Here is a 16,902-nt window from a genome sequence, read left to right on the forward strand (position 1 = left end):
GGCCTCCTCTCAGTTCAATACCGGCAATTCTTTTGATTAAATTTGATACATGATTTCAAAGTTGATGACTTAAAGCTCGGACGCTCATCGCGTGAACGTGTCTCTTGTCGAATATTCGATATCACGTTCTCGAATGTGTCAACGTCGAATAAGTATTTCATTTCTAGAATTTTATATTTATGTATGTAAAATGTTTCTTTCTTCATTTTTTGTTATCTTTTTTTGTCAAATTTTTCACTAATTTTATATGTTAATCCCTTTTTACAATTTCTATGCTCCGTCTTGTTCCTTGACTGCGATACATTCTTAATATTGTTTCCAAGTGGGAAATTTTGTTTCGAGTCGAATTGCATGTTACGATTCAATAAAGGAAATCTGGTAGCAAAACGCGTCGTACCGCTACCAGAACGAGTGTACTCGCACAGACTGTCGCGTTTTAATTTACCATTCTCGGTTTTCATTTAAGATTTCTTTCTCTAGCTGAGCCATGCGTTTATCTTTCTCTGCCATCTTTTTGATCTTTCTTAAATCCTTTTCTATACATCATTCCGTTGACATGGCCGGAAATAATGAAAGAGACTAAGTTGGTGATTAAAATTGTGTTTGATGTTAGTACCGTAATATCGATTACATTCTTCATAACTCTAGTGACGCGAGTATTTAAAAAAGCGAGTGTTTAACAGCAGCAACACTGATTTAAAATGAAGAATGAAGAAAATAAGAAAGCAGAAAATATTTTGTATTTTCAGTTGTTAGTAATCAATGAAACCAAACATTATTGTTATAGCTTCTTGTTAAATTCCATAGTACATTTATTTAAAGAACTAAAACTTCATATAACGGAAAAAGGTGTCGCCATCTGACAACTAGCAAACATATGAAAAATCCCAGCGCGAGGATCGTTTCATTGAAAATGAATTTCTATGCCCTGGACGGATTTCCTATCTGAAAAATAACAAGTTAATACATTTTCTCTTGTAGTTTTCCTTTTCTTTTCTTGATGCCATGACCGTTGAAACTTAAATCTCGTGTATTTTGTAATTACAAAACAAAAATTAATTTAGAATTAAGAGAAATAAGAAGATAAATCAAGGAAATTGATTCAATTATATATGAACGACTGTAAATTACAATAAACTTTATCCATTCACATGTGCATATTCAAACAATGCACAAACTTGAAATCATGTCGCGAAATTTGAAAAATTGGTGGTTGAAACCAGAGAAGAGTTCTATGCTTCACTCGTGCCAACTTTACTATCGATTTTTTAAATTAGATTTCTTGAAACAAGCAAAAACATACTTACCTAACACAGATTATTTAAATTTAAGAATCTATCTTATCTATTGATAATAAACAATTACATCAGTAAATATGCTATCTATCCTGTTCAATATTATATTTAAAAAATAATAAACGGCAAACATATTAATATACTCGCACCATAGTTCTCACACGTATATACCAATGCACAAAGATCTACCTCTAGAGAAGACGTCCTAGGACACCCAACATATAACTTTTATTTACATACTATTTTCTTGAAATTGACTGACGAATTAGCTAGCGACTATTACACGGCATAAAATATAATAAAAAAATAAAAGAATTTTCCATTTTAATTAAATATTCAGAGTCGTGTAAATGTATATCATTTGAAAAAATTATATTTATATTTGCTGTATTATTTTCAGATTGTATCGATAGTATACTTATGAAATATATTAAAAGATTAAATTGTGTTGTGTAACGCAATTGTTAATTAACAAACAATACAAAAACAATGCAAAAGCAATGTAATCCTATAAGCTAATCATATTGTACATACAATATAAAAAATATGTTATACACGATACACTAACTCAAATTAATAAGCTTATAATCTGTAATATGATAACATTGTGATTATAATTGTATAATTTCTCCAACCAAAAGGCACATGAGTGAAATTTTGATCACAGAAACTTGAGAATCTTATTAATTTGAAAAGAAAATTGATAATTTTATAAATATGGATACGTAGGTACTTATTTTATATCTAATCGATTAATATTTTTCGATATTGCATTTCATCATTTTATTTTATTCATCAGTCTTTATTTTTTAATTTATTTCAATCATTTAATAAATTACTGGAAGACACTTAAGTAAAATAAGTTCATCAATAATCAATATATTCAAAAGGAGAAAAAGGAAGAATTCAATGCAAATAATATAAAATCCCATGAGTAATATTGAAATATTGATAAGAATATCTTCAGGTAATTTATTCATCAAAGTACATCTTTGGAAACACTTGATTTTGAAATCTTTCTTTCGCAGAAAATCTTGTATCCGCGTAACGTATCATCATTATGGATAAGACTTATATTATATGCAATACTTACATTCTTCAATATTACTGAAATTATATTGAATATAGAAATCAATATAGATAATAAAGTAGTCCTATATTATCACAAATATAAATCTATAATTATGAGCATTGTGATAATTTTAATTACCACTTTGCAAGTTTTATAGCAATGAAGTCAGAAAGTATTGAGTTTTGTACAATGTTATAATATAATTTATTTATTTATACAGATAGTATATATTCGTATGAATATTTCATCTTTTTGAGTATCTAATCATATTGCATATGTTAACGATACAATTTCGTGATTGTTCTAATCTACAATCAACGAAAGTAAGACAGATAGCTTGTCGCTATTTAGCTTTCTATTTCTTACGACCGAACTGGGACTCCAATAAACTTGGAAAATTCTAACGATTGTTTAGGAAAACGATTACAGGTAACTTACTTTATCTCCGCAGGAAATATTGTAATAAAAAGAGACTCTGATCACAAAGTGGAGAGAGTGATCTTTTGATAAGAGGACTGTGTTTAACTGCTCAGCAGATTAAACCCTCAGGGGTTATCCCAGAACTATCGAATCATCTATCTTATAAAATATCCTATAATGATATAATAGATATCTGTGGTCAATATCACGCTATAATTTTTATATAGAAACACGTTATTACCAACTATCGCATTACGTGAAATTATATACTATTATATTTATATTATACGTAATGTCACGTGTAGTATTCGAAAAGTGTAGACCGACATATTTTCATTGTTTTAAATTAAATCTATTGAAAACAAATATAATCACGTTATGCTGTTCACGTCATTTCACTCATATTGTTACATGTAAAAACAAGGCCACAATTTCACATTGCTCAATATCATCGTCATTTCAATATCATATGAGCACAAAAATGAAAGAACTGTTGGTAGAAAATTTTCACAAGTCAAAATTTTCGCTCCGTCAACCTCTTTCTCTATCTCTCTGCGCGTACACACACGCATATTTTCTATATTATTATATATATTTTTAATTAGATCATGCAAAAATTAAAATTCATCTTTAATCATCCTGAAATGCAATACATGCTTATTATATTTACTAAGATGCTCCGAATATATCCGAAACGATTTATAGGTTTTATTCTGAACCAGAGAAAAAAATGCTGTATGATTTTTTATATCTTTATATTCCCAGTTGGTAAAAATATTGCTAGAAATTCAAGATTAATTAACAAGAAATAATTTATTATTTATTACTAAATAATTTTCAATATATAATGTGATGCAAATATAAATCCATGATATCACGTGCTCTTATACACAACCTGATAATATGTGATTTCACACGTGAACTGGTTGTTAATCACCTATATCAATTCGGTTTCTCAGCAAATGTGGGGTTTAGAAGATCCATAACCAATAATCTTAATATTCAAATGTTATCAAGATTATTTTTTTGAATCTCAAAAAATTTTAGCCATCACTTGTTATTTGTTATAAAGTTACTAACTAAATAAAAGTTGGCTAAATTTTATTACAAAATGATCCATTTTCATCCATCGGGATTTTATCTAGTTCAAATCAATAAGCAAAAAAATTATAAATTCTTTTTTAAAAAGATAGCAGACGTTAAATATTGAAATTTGATGATTTATATGTTTGCTATATGCTTTTGACTGTCATATAATGGCAGCTTTTTGCGAATATCTTGGAAACTAGATCTGATCGCCAATTACACGTACAGGAAAAAGTTGTTTAAAATATTAATTTCTATAACATATTCAAAAATTATTGAAATCGGAGAGGAAATATCTTTTCTACCTCATCTTCCCTAAATTTCATATTTACCTAATTACAACCCAGAGAAGTTATTGTAAAATTCATCATCAAGCACAAATCGTCGAATTGTCGATATCTAGATTATAATTCCAAAACGTATCAGTTTCTGATGAATATGAATATGAAGGAACGGAAAAACTGAAATATAAAATTTTAGTTTCGGGTATTTAGTAGTTTCCGAGATATTAAATAAAAATTTATGGTACAATATATTCTGTCTATGTAGATATGATTAATACAACTATCATTGCTGTAGCAGTCGTCATTGATAAGTTTTCTTATAGCGATATTATGAAGTATGCCATACAAACTCGATTATAACATCGTGGATAAAGCAGTCAGGAAAATATGTGACGTAACTTTAACTTCGTCGGATATATGATATGATTCATTGATTAAAACGAAACGAAATTTTGTAGAAGAAGGGAGACTTCAAATTGGTCTTTATTAGTTTCTAAGATATATATTAATAAAAAAAACTTTGACTACTATCATTTTTGTATTCTATTTTGCCTATACAATTATCTTCGCTGACTTTGTATTAATCAGCATCTTATGATCATTGTCAGCATCATCATTGTGGTAATTATTTTCAATTGCATAGTAAATAATGATGTAATACCAATACCGTCCTCAGTATCTAAGGAATATAGAATATAGGTATATGCTTTTGAATTCCAATATCGATGTATTTTATCAACATTTTACAGACAAATTGGTGGTTGGCAACCGTGAGGCGGTCGGATTAAAAAAAATAAGTCAAGCTGGCACTTAAATATTAAATCTAATTAAATTTTGGTTAATTAAATTCAATGTATTGTAGTCAACCGCATGGGGACATCTCCCTCAATTTTCTTTTTTTTTGGTTTTAATTTTTTTTTTTTTTTTTTTGTTTAATTTAATTTTAATTAATTAGTCCTGAGGTTTTTTTTCCTCTCTCCTAGAATTTTTGTCAAATTTTTCGGAACTATAGCCATATATTTTCCCAGCTGCCAATGATCTTTGTTCACAATCTGTACTAAAGAACATTATAATTTGTCCTTAAGAAGTATTAATTATTTGGAAACTTAAAATACTGAAAGACTGTCTATTAAATATAAAATAATGACAATTTTTGATTGAAGAATAAAAAGTCAAATTTTCAAACAGATTTTATTTTTTAATTAATAATAATTAACGAGGAATAGAATTAAGTGAAACAAAAAATACAAAGTTACTGACATCTTTGGCTTTACAACATTAGGTCCTTCTAAATCTAAGAAGAGGAAGAAGTAAGAAATCTTTAACAAAATGTAAATTATAAATGTAAATTATAATCTAATCTGAAAAACACATTGTCCAAAAAAGACATTTGAAATAATAAAACTCTGAGATAATAAAATATGAAAAACCTTGGAACTTTAATTGTTTCGCACACAAAATGGCGATTGCTAAAACCTCGTTTACGTTTATTACTTTAAAATCTTAAGTGAAAATAACTTAATAGTAGTTTTCATAAAAAATGGTCTGTTCTATTATTTTTAATAATAATTAGATTTTCTCCTAATCTCTTAGTTTTTAAAATAAGTTTAAAAATATTTACAAAAATTGGTGCGTCTTGCATGATTTTATATTTTCCTTTTTCATTTTGTATATTATGTCTGAATGTTTATAATGTCGTAAAAATATATATAATTATAAATATATATAATTTAATATTATATACCCATATTATTTAATATATATTTTTTTGTATATTTTTAATATATTTTTATATATATTATATAATCATATAAAAATTTATATTATGTTCAAAGTTAAATATTTGCATTTTCTTAAAAATTGATTTTTTCAAAAATTGAGAGTGATGGAAAGAATTTAAAAAATTTTATACTCGTATCCAAGACATAAAATTTACAAGAATCACTTAGTTATTACTGTAATGCATATGTTAGGTATATAGTATTAATATTTTTATTATCAATTAAGATTACCATTGTAAAATACACTGCTCACAAAAATTAGGGAATATTTCAAAATGAATGTGAAGCAATAAAAAACAGAAGTATTTGATTTTTTTTATTAAACAAAAAATTAGAAAAGCAAACGACAAGTCAAAGAAAGTTGTCGATTATGCAAATAAGATGCAAAACCAACTTTTATTTCATTGAAAATGTACTATACAAAAGGCTGAAAGCACTGGAATATTTGCACGTTCCATCTTGAAAGTGCACATCCTGCAATTTCCCAGCGCTTGCAATGCCCCTGCAATATAATGTCCCTGAAACAATTTTCTTTTCATGAGAGATAATGCAAGGCCCCACCTTGTCAACAACATGCTTCAGGAGGCAGGAATCGAACGCATGGACTGGCCTTCACGTTCTCCAGACCTGAATCCCATTGAACATGCTTGGGATGCACTGAGAAGATGTCTGGAAAATTACCCAATGCCTTCCAGAACACTTCTTGAGCTGGAAGTTTCCCTGGAGCAGGAGTGGCAGAGGATTCCACAAGTACTGCTGGACAATCTGATCCTGTCCATGCCCTATCACTGTCAGTGTGTTTTGACAGTCTTGGGTGACCATACACTTTACTGAACAGTCAATGTGTGGCACTCTCGTCCAGTTTGACATGCTTTTGTTCATCCCCATCAATATGTCACTTGCTACTCAATCACGGTAATTGAGTTTGCATCTCATTTGTACAATCAAATAATTTCTTTTAACTTATCGTTTGCTTTTCTGATGTTCTTGTTTAATAAGAAAGAAATCAAATGCTTCTTTTTTTATCGCTTCATATTCATTTTGAAATATCTCCTAATTTTTGTGAGCAATATATTTTCTAATATTGTTAAATATCTATGAATATTAAATAATATAATTGATTTGCAAACACTATATTCTGAATGTCATTGGAATTTCAAATCCACGTACTTTGTACTAATCAAATTTAGCACATTGTTAATTAAACAAAGCTGTGTAGGCAGAACATGATCAGAGTTCAAATCTGTCTACAATAACTTTCATTCCTAAGAGTCTACCTTCATTAAAATAAATTAAATGTTACCATATTCCATAAAAAGTTATTGAATATGATAGTTTTTGAATTTCATGGTGTCTCCTTAATATTTATACCAATAATTCATACAGAAGAACCAAAATTTTCAAATGTATAAAAAAAAGAAATTATATAAAAATTAAATGATTAAAGGTGCGATTTTGAAATATGAACTTATAATATGAACTACCAATAAATAATGAAAAAGATGATCAAAAAGAAAAAAATAATTCAATGATAAAATATAATATCTAATATTCAATTAATAAGTTAAGTAAAAATGTGCCATAACAATAATTAAACAAAGTTAACAGTAACATAAACTGGTGGTACAGTAATATAAAGTAACATAAAGTAACGTAAAGATGGTGGCGAAACTACATACATATTATGCAAATAATATATAAAGAAATATGAAACCAAATCATACATTTAAACTGTATGATTTTCCATAATTAGAGTAACTGCCCGTGCAACATTCGCGTTGTTAAATAAAGTAGAAATTCAAGCGTGTACAAATAAAATTCAGTTGATTTATGAAGAAGGAAAATTTCCTATGAGAATACTTTCAACAATGATCATATAATTAATTTAATCAAATAAAGTGTATTAAATTAATGAATACGAAGTATAATTGAAGACAATGCTTTTTTAACATGAAACATAATTGCAACAAATTATAAGTTATTATAATAACTATATGGATAACTAGCATAAATTTTTATAATTCTAATTCTGATTCTAATGTATTCATCAGAAATACATATATAACTACGAATTAATATCATATTATTAGCATAGTTATGGCAACTGTGTTTATATGAACATAAAAGTTTTCTATTACTATTAGTTTAGTGTCGAAATATTTACAATCTACTGTATTTACTTTTAACCAACATCAGTGTTCGGATTAGATATAAACTGTTTTAAACGATACTCACTATTCAAAACCATAAATATTTAATTCGATAATGCAAAAATAAACCTTATATCTTATCTACGCTACTAATCGGCGCTACTAAACAGCTTGTGAATTATGTTCACAAAGTATGAATACTTCTACAAATTGTGAGCAGGTACAACGAACAGCTCGGGAGGCAATACATTATAAGCTTAGAACCTGCCTGGATATGTTGCAACTTGTAACACATTTTCAACGAATTTGACAGTTGCTGCTGTTTCAGTTTTCATTTGATTTGCGAATATCAATCATGGATTAAGTCGAGTCGAAAATAATTGTACTAATTGAATTAATATATTATAGAATACGAAATATAAATTTTATAACAAAATATTGATGTTTCATTTTTCTTTCAACATTATTTCCTTTTATTATTAAATATGTGGCAGATGTAAACAACAAATTTTCTTTAAACATTTTTTGAACAAGTTTTGAGATTTTTGCGTGCACGTTAAAAACGTCCGCAGTTAGTAAAACGCGACTGTCCATGACCTCTGGTATGAATGCAATACTTTTGTTCGTGAACAACTCGCGAACAGTTCGTGAATGGCTTTAACAAAATAGCGCACCGTAAGAACTATTGATTGTGATTGATCTGATCACTTCTGGATAGTGCTTCTTCTTGCTATGCTTCCTATTAAATTGATGCTTTTACATACGTTACGTTGATTGCAAGAAATATTGATTATATTCGAGAACCACAATATATATCTATAACGTAACAATAAGTAATTATAATAGCTGGGTTTCGCAGGCAGTCGGAGGAAAAAACAGAAGGAAGAAATTCTCGGTGACAGAGAAAACTTGGACCTTTTATAGAAGTGAAGGCTACATCTTTTTTTATACGAAGAGAGAAAGAGTCGACAGAGGTACCGTAAATACGTTTTCTTTTACCATTTTTAAAAAGCAATGACATACCGTTTATCGGAAGATACTCGGTTTTCTTAGCATTAAGAAAAGAAAGGAAAAATTTGCCGTTTTATTGATAGTATTATTCAACTTTTACCGCTTGTTTGCTAGAATGCAGAATCGCAGGTATTGTCTTGTCAGCTACCTTTCTATTTGCTAGCAATGTGTTAGTTAAATTTTTAAGATAAAAGGGCTTATATATATATTTGAAGAGCTAAATCCACTCAATTGGTGTAGGTCTAGTATCGAGTATCGAGTTTACAAGTTTTCTGGATATCACCTTGAAAAATATGCGATTTTATAAAGATTTTTATATTTTTTTTAAAAATGAAAATATTTTCTCCCTTTTCTTTCGTTGTAGAATATATGTAAGTTTACATATGTATGGGAAAGAAAAAGATTGTTTTCCGTAAATTAAAACTTCTAATCAATTGTGAAAAAAGCTGAAATCTCAGCTCATTGAGATACTAAAAGGATTAAGAGTTTTAGTAATATGTCCTTTAGAATTTCCCTCGTTTTCTTACTCGTAAACACGGTCTTCTTACACGCAAAAAACATACAAATTTCCTATGTGCTACAAGTGTGTATTTCATAGTTTCATTATAATCTATGTCTACGCTAAAATTTACATACTAATTGTAAGTTTAACTTAGAAACAAAAAGTAAATCACTTTTCTCGTCTATTAAATAAAGCAATTTATTTAACAAAGCTTTGATCTCAATCAAAAATGTATACTTTAATTTTAATGCTTCTTCATATCAAAATTTTGATTTTATTTTTCAAAATAATTTCCATTATATTCAACAACATTTTTCTATTGTATTATACTATATAATATTACACTATTTGAAATCATCGTGCCAATTGACAATAAGAACAAGATACTGAGGCAAGGAAATTTAAGTGAATATATGTATGAATACAAAATACAAATGTTAGAACATAATTTAGTCAATGGTTAGATAAGGCAAAGAATAGAGAGTGAAAATGAAGTGTATTAAAGCAATTAATTTATGTAGATTATAGCATGTATGATAGTAACAGTTGGATAGAACAAATCAAATACAAATAAAATGTAAGTACAAAAATTTTTATAACAATTAAGAAACTAAATGGTGATTCACTGCAACATATCAAATAATATTGCTACAGTCGTCTTATGTTCGTCGTATCAAATAGGATATAACAAACATTTTGCATCTTTTCCGAAGTCGGTATTTCAGAACATGAAATATGAGTTCCATGTAATGTATATTTAGTTCCTATATTAATTAATGCTTTTAATCTTTCTATTTCATTATCTGGAATAAACTACGGTAATCGATGGAATTTTTTATCGACACATCGGTTGAAAAAAAGAAAAAAATAAGAAAAGAAGAAAAAGAATAATGGAAGATATCTGATAGAATCTTAATGGGAAAAGAGTGTTGATACTAGTTTCATCCTCTTCTGTGCAACTCGTCAATTATGGAGCACATAATGAAAGAGCATCTTCATAATTCGCGACTTATTTTTTCGCCCCTTTAACATATCAACGGCTGTCATCACAGGTGCCCGTACACTTGGCTTATCTCGGGACGCAGTAATGATTCTACGGAACAGAAGTAAATGTAGAAGACCCACCATGTTCGTGTCTCCGCTATTTCTCGTCGCGACAGACCGTATAATGCGAATGCGACTGTATCGCGACAGAGAGCATAGAAAGTTTTTTACCAAAACCTCGTCTCGACGACCCTTGACTGAAATTCAAAAGTCGCATTTCCTTTTTCTTTTTTTCTTCTTATCGTCTCTTTCCGTTTACATCATCCTTGCTTTTCTTCTTATTTTTTTTATTTCACAAACGCATAATAATAGTACTTACACAATAAGTGATAAGGATTTTACGCGTGAAAATATAGCGTCATGAATGTGTGTGTGTGTGTGTGTGTGTGTGCGTGCGTGCGTGCGTGCGTGCGTGCGTGCGTGCGTGCGTGCGTGCGTGCGTGCGTGCGTGCGTGTGTGTGTGTGTGTGTATGTAGACGCATATAAGGGAAACTGAGTAAAATGGGGCAGGTCAAACCGAGTATCTTTGTTTTTTTATAATATGATATAATTTTCGATATGTAACTAGACAGCTGCATGATATTCGAATGGATCTTCCGACCAACCATATTTTACATATTTCAAAATCAATCAACATCTTAATGTTCCGTACAGATAGAGTTAAAAATTTTGGCTTGAAGGGCTTTAATGTTTTGTGATATAAGTGACAGCTTTTAGTGTTTTCATATTCAAGAATCTATTCAGATAAGTAATATTTGTATTTTACTTTCCATAGAATATTTTTACACTATTTTTACCTTCCTTCTAGAATATTTTGATCCTTTTTTCACTGTTCTATCTCCTACTAAAATATAGTATTTAATGTTGTTTAGTAAATGAATGTATTTTGGATAAAACCGAATATTTGGATATGGGACAGAACCGGCTACCGGGCTTTGCCTCGTATTATCTGTATATAGAATATGTATTCTTTCGATTTCACGTTTTTGATCATTTAAATTAAATTGTTCTTATTTTGTGTGTATTCGTAGCTAATGCTGTTAAGCCCATAGAGTTTTGGGAATGTTTGCGGGTGTTGGTGCAGGATGAAATGGTCTTTGACTCGAGTTCTCTATTAACACTTTTATTGGCTATGTTACAAGAGACGTGGAGACTGTCTTTGTTCGCGGCGTATCGCAGAGTTTCTTCGTACTCGAAGACGGCCCCGAATTTTTCTCTTAATCGCTCCGGATGACTGCTCGACTTTTTCTCTTCTCTTCGAAACTTTTTCGCTCCAAGAAAAACTCGGTCCCCGTCTCGGACATCCCTAATTAGCTAAACCGTTTTTGCGTTTTGACCAATTAGGTTGTCACGAAATTGCGCCGCCTACTCCTTGCGTTCGAGAAGCATTTCTGAGAGTGGGGCTGCAATTTCGCCGGGACCAATTTCCCCGAATTGTGGCGCTGTAGCAGGGTTTCCTCTGGGCCTCCCTCACTTTCTCCAAGTGTTTTCCAGATGTTGATCTGGGTGGCCCTCAGGAATCCAAGAGTTTACGACGCTTCGCAGGAATGCTATTTGGCTGTATTTCTAAAACTGTAAGTGCGGACATCCGGTCTTACGCACTGTAAGACTGACTTTGGCCTTTTCAATACAATAGCGTCGGCTCCACGTGAGTCGTAAATTCTTCTAACTTTTCTGTCTGAGAAAACGTCTTTTCTCCGACATTTGCTAGCCGCTACAAAGTAAATGCGAAAACTGTGGCACCGTTAAATTACGAACAATTATTGTATAAAATTTCATTCTTTGAGCAGTAACAATAGAAACTGTTGTTCAAGAGGTCAGAGCAACTGGAATATTTCCCGACTTACTTCTCGATTATTTATATGTCCCATATCGGAAACAACAAATAATCAGGATACAGCAGTAGTCAAAAAAGCAGCACTCAAGGAAGGTTTACCATTAACATCAATAGAAATGAATAATTTCTTATCGACACCAAAAGGTGCAAAAGCTGTTTCATTTCCATCACAGGATATTGATTATTCATGATCGATTCATATTTTCTTCCTAAACAATTAAACCTAGCCAAGCATCAATAAGAATGAGCAATAAAAAAAAAAGGGAAAATAACCAAATATGACATAATAATAACATAGAAATGATATGGAAGTCAGTTGGAAGACTTTGTATAGACTATGAGAAGAAGAAAAAAATCTGTAAGAAACAAATGTCATAAATAAATAGACTATCCACAAACGATGCTTGTATATTTTTTAAGTAACTTTTTAAACATTCTAAATCCAAAGAAGAATGGATTCAGTACACTATATGATTTGGATGAGCACATTTGGTATGTGCAATTGTCGAAGAGAGCGACGAATACTTTATTTGCATCTTTTGTTAATTGAGATATATATAAATTTACTATTATATCAAATATAATAACATAAATTTATTATTATATAAAATAGTTCAAGTTTTTTATAAATACTTTAAAAGATCATATAGAATATCTTTATATTTGCCAATAATGTTAAAAATAATTGTTAAAAAATAATAACTCTGTTGTAATAAAAATGAAAATTTTCTAACTGTGTGGCATTTTATAGGTTCTTAATAGGTATCCCGTTTTACTTACCCCTATGGGGCAAAACAAAATTTTTACATACTTCCAGAAAATTTTATTTTCCCGTGAGCGAAACAATTATTTTTTTTTTTAAATGTTTAGTTATTCTCTTATTATATAAGGTCCAATTAAAAGATTTAGTCTCGTGCGAATTCTTTTACCCATCCGATTTTTTGTGCATATGTATGTGTACATATAATACATGTATGTATATAATATATACCGGGTGAGTTACCTGAGATTAATGCTGAAGCTGAAATATTTTCGAAACGATTAATTATATGTAGGTATTTCAAAAAATATGTAGGTATTTTAAAGTTATCCGAAGTCGTTTANGTGTGTGTGTGTGTGTGTGTGTGTGTGTGTGTGTGTGTGTGTGTGTGTGTGTGTGTGTGTGTGTGTGTGTGTGTGTGTGTGTACACACACACATTCCCTCAATTGTTTGCATTGAAAGATACAAACGAACATTATTAAGAACGCTTTTCGTGGATAATACCGAACCCCAGCTTAATGGATTCAATATCGAAGGATTTCATTTATTCGACCAATGTGTAAATGCATGTTTTTGATGAAGAACAAACGAGCAGACGATAGAAGAAGGAGAAAATTTCAGATCTCTCTCCCGGGAGACGAACTCAATACGAACAAACTAGACTTTGAAATCCATGGCAAGAGCTGAGGAACATGCGTGAGCGCGCGTAATATTGCAAACGCATTAATACAATATACGTGCAATATGCAAGGTTTACATGTATCTCTATACTCTATCCCATTGCCTTCGTGCACTTTCCCATTACATCGTGTACCAATCACGGTAAAAGCTGTAGCTCGCGCCTGTTATGTCTGTTATCCGGCTGTGTCTTGCCTTACTTAATGGAAATATGAGAGGCGTTACATTCGTCTGCTGACACGTCTATCCCGTTTTTTTATTTCTAGTAATACCGCGGGGACATTGTTTCATAAACAGGACCACTGTTGTGCCAATGTGCCGCGCCGCACCGCGCCGCGCTACGCTGCGTTGTCGTTGAGAGACGTCTCATGACATTACACTGCAGTCGTATCCAAAATCGTATTTACGTTCGCGAACAGTGCTACATAACACAGTCAATACAATAATTGACTGTGCCGAAAAGACAAGAAAAGAAGTTTTAATTCTTGACGAAATAACGAAGCTAAACATACGAATCGATTGGTGTAAAACAAATCGTTATTACTTTTCAAACATAAATAATGTCAAAGTCAATTAAACATGATATCCTGCATTATTTCAGTTTTACACGACTTCATACCACGACATGCATTTTGAACTCTGCGTCATATCTACTATCTACTTATAAGCGCTAAAAGACAAATTGTGATTTATGTAGCCAAGATGGTGCCAACTGACGAAAGAGAATTGTGAACGTAACGTGTATAGTGAATCGCGGATTAATATAAATAGATGGCCCGTTACCGTCTAATCAGCCAGTCGCTTGACATCACGCGCGTGATCCACGGCTGAACAGAACATATTTTGTTATGACTTGTGATTGTGCTTTTTTCCATGCGAGAAACTGTTCAACGCGACCTACATTTTTCCATAGTGTCCGTGGACAATAATCATAACACAACGTAATATCTAGCTTTCTTATTGATCTTGGAATTTTTCACTCAATATTTATTTTATATTTATACTCAATATTTTTTTGCGTAGCTTCAGAAGTGACGAAAATTTGTATTACTGTAGAGATTACATCTTGTTAGCATACTAACAATAACCTATAAAAATCAAAGACGCCATGGTTACCACGCATTTTGTGGTAATTCACTGGTCATTTCAGCCACGTTTGTTAATAGTAAATAGTAATATTTTTGGAATTCGATGAGCGACGAAACATCGTTTTGAGAGAAACTAATGCGTAAAACACACGTAGATTGTAAAAAATCATGTGGTAAATTATACATTAATATTAACGTATTAACGTATGCTAATGTTATACCATGTGATGTAAATATGCGTATATTGTTCGTTTGCTCTAATGAGCGATTTCTATTTTTCACTAAATAACAAAATGCAAACTAGTTTTTGAAAGGCGGTACGCAGTCTCCGCGATAGCAAGGGTCTCTAGGGTTGTGTGCTCATTGAAACCAACCCTTGATAGGTGCACTTTTGGGGTAGACCCCTATGCTAGTGACTGCGCTTCAAAACCTCGAGTACCTACCGAGACGCGCAAAAGCGAAGGGCTGTGCGTATGCTGGCTGTATCGCGAGCTAAGCTACATCCAAGATGAAATTTCAAATATTCCACGCTTCGTGTTTAACTTTCTCTTTAAGAAAAATCCGTATACGCATGTTATGCTTGAGAAATTTTTTTTTCCTAGATTCCACGAGTAAGTTCAGTAAATATTTTGAATCTTCTTGATCGGTACAATGTTAAAACAACAAAAACTCTGTGTTGGACAAACGAATGAAAAATAAATGCATACGTATGATTCTTATAAAATGATGGATTGAGTTTTCTCCAAAATGGAAAGAAATATCAAAAATTCGTTCGAAATGTTCAACTTTAAATGGAAATATTTTGATGTACATAGATACATACATGGTGGTGTTGTAGGTAGAGACGCTCGGCGATTTCAAGGTCAATTCAATTTTTTTTTTTAATAAAATCCTGTATTTTTTCTCTAGATACATATATTCGATAGTGCTTATGGCGAGTTCAATAACTACGGGGCAAATTCGTTTAAAGTCGTCCTAGGCCATACGAAGTCAAAACTCATATTTCAGGAAAATAATATGTTGATTAATACGTTATATCAAATGCTCAAAATTGTTGTTTTTTACTTATTTGGCTAGAAATTAATTTTATGAGAAAAATTGTTTGCGGCTTTCATAACAATTTCAGCATAATTGCTTTGGTAATAATTGTCATTGTGAATTATTGGCCTCGTTTAGTAAATGATGGTTTTGACATGTCTTGCCAAGAAATAATCAGTAATTAATGTTCTAGCCAAATTAATCGTGTTAACAAATTCATATATCAATATTTACACATTCGTAGAAAAATTATTAGAAACTTTTAATATTGTAATATATTATTTTTCTGTAAAGTAATCTGAAGTAAAGTAAACAAATCCGAATTAAAAAAATAAAATTAAAAGTTTAAAATAAGCATGAGCCATAAATTCGTCACATAGAATCTTATCAGAATATAAAGAAAGAAATATAGAAATCCATTTTTAAAAAATTGAGTTAACTTTGAGATCACCAAGACGCCACATCTACAATACCATCATATACATATATACAGAACATTTCTCCTTTGTAACAACTTTCATTCAAATAATTTTTTGTATTTTGAAAAAAAGTCAATTAGATATTTTATACATATGTACATACATATGTACATACGTATTACATGTGTATGTATGTGTAATTCCGAAAAGAGATGTAGGTGTGTAATGTGAAAAGTCATCGATTCGTTCATTTCAATATTATTTCTATAAATAGTATTTTATATTATTATCTTTATGTATATGTATATATATTTTTTTTCTTATACAGTATACTATAGCGCGTTGTACTAACTTCGTTTTACGATTGAAATATCTATGTAGCAAACTTATTCTTTATGCAAAGCATAACGTTTTCTTGTTCATTCATTCTGTCGAAA

The sequence above is a fragment of the Frieseomelitta varia genome, unplaced genomic scaffold (assembly GCF_011392965.1).
Source record: "Frieseomelitta varia isolate USP_RPSP 00005682 unplaced genomic scaffold, Fvar_1.2 scaffold_239, whole genome shotgun sequence".
NCBI lineage: Eukaryota > Metazoa > Arthropoda > Insecta > Hymenoptera > Apidae > Frieseomelitta > Frieseomelitta varia.